Source organism: Musca vetustissima, unplaced genomic scaffold (assembly GCF_032173495.1).
Source record: "Musca vetustissima isolate MV318-11 ecotype Yass unplaced genomic scaffold, APGP_CSIRO_Mvet_v1 utg31293, whole genome shotgun sequence".
Lineage (NCBI taxonomy): Eukaryota > Metazoa > Arthropoda > Insecta > Diptera > Muscidae > Musca > Musca vetustissima.
The window spans coordinates 146170-148177 of NW_026877557.1; positions in this window are offsets into that span (position 1 = coordinate 146170).

Sequence of the window (2008 nt, forward strand, 5' to 3'; positions counted from 1 at the left end):
AAACCTTGTCCTTGAACGACATGAGATTTTTAAATAATATTTTCTTTAAAATGTAATATTTAAAAAAAATATTCTTTAAAATCTAGTCCTTAAAAATTTCACAAAGTTTAGCACACAAATCTAGACACCTTTTGTTGATCCAAATTTTAAAAATATTCTTTAAAAAGTCCTTGCAAAATATATCTAAAAAAATCTGAGTCCGATTTCAACAAAAACGATACGTCAAAAAAAAAGTACTCGACTTGCAAAATTTGGCCCTTTTCAAAAATATTGGAAGTTTTGTGCAAATACATAAAAAAATATTCTCTTAAATGTAGTTATTAAAAATATTTTTAATAAAAACTCACTCCTTGTTTTGATCCTTTTTAAAAACATTTTTTAAAAGACATAATACCCTGTACCACAGTGTGGTGAAGGGTATACACATGTAGAATTTGTTTTCCTGTTACAAACTTATGCACAAAATATTTTTTTTACAATATTAAAAATTGTTTTCCCTTTTCAAATATAATTTAAAAACTTTACGACATGAGATTTTTAAATAATATATTCTTTAAAATGTAGTCCTTAAAAAATATTTTTTTAAAATCTAGTCCTTAAAAATTTAAGTTTATAAAAATCCCCACCTTTTGTTGATCCTTTTAAAAATATTTAAAATTTAAAAAAATTTAAAAAAATTTAAAAATATTTTCAATAACATTTTTTAAAAAAAATCTTTAAAATCTAGTCCATGAAAAATGTTCACTGGCACTTTTCAAAAATATGCTTTAAAAACATTTTAAAAGAGAATTTTTAAAATATAGCCCTTAAAAAATATTCTTTAAAAAATTCACGTTCTGGACATTTTCAAAAATGTTCGTTAAAAAATCCTTTAAACATGTTCTTTAAAACTTAGTCCTTGAAATTTTCTTCTTTAAAAAAATCAATTCCTTGTTTTGGTCCATTTCAAAAATATTCTTTATAAAGTAAAGACTGTTGAGTCCTTTAAATTTTATTTAAAAATATATAAAAATTACCTTATATCGTGTCATTTTACTGACTTTGCGATGTTTGACGACCGGCATTGGTATTGATTTTGTTTTTGCCACTTATTGTCAAATTGAAGAATGGATGGATGGTTGGCTCCGAATTTTGGCCAAAACTGGATTTGAAGTTTTTTCTTTTCTATTTAAATATTACTTATTTATAATTTTCACCATTTTTATAAATTTATTCGACATTATCTGGTATTACTCTTTATTATTTATTTCTTCACTTTCTTCTTCAAAAAAAATAAAAATAAAAGAAAATTGAAGAGACTCAATTTTCATTCACAATTTGTCAACGTTGCCATCTATCGCCTACTCTTTTTTTATTTTTATTCAAGTTTATTTTTTCTTGATTTTGTTTTTGTTACAATTTTCTTTTGTTAGTTGATTTTCTATGTCGTTTATTCGTCTCTTCTCTCTGCTTTTTTCCTTTGGTATTTTATTGTAATTTGATTTGTGATTTTTTGTTATTTTTGCTCTGCAAATATTTGTACGGCAGCTACTAGACATCATAGGGAGGACGGGAAGTTACCGACCGTACGAACCGAGTCATACCACACTCACATAAACGTACCGAGAGATAGAGTAGTCATTGGGGTTTAGTCAAGTTTTACACGCGTCTTAAGACGGCTGACTGGCTGGTTGATGATGTTGTCGGTGGTGTCGGCGACTACCGACAACATTTTGCCAGTGCAACACAGGCCAGGCGAACAAAAACGTGGCTGAGAAGGAAACGCGCCTCGTTGACGTTGTTTTTGTTGTTGTTGTCTCTGGAAAAGGTTAAGAATGCCAACGGCTGTTACGAGGCTTCTTTATCATTGTCACAATCCTCCTCCTTCTATAGAGTTGGCAACTGTGACTAAATGACTGGTAGTGGTGCCGGTGATGATGGTGGATGTTTCTAGTAAACTCGGCTCCTTTGGGTACCTCTGCTCCAACAGGCTAGGAGGTGTGATGGTGATAATGACAAATAGGAACCC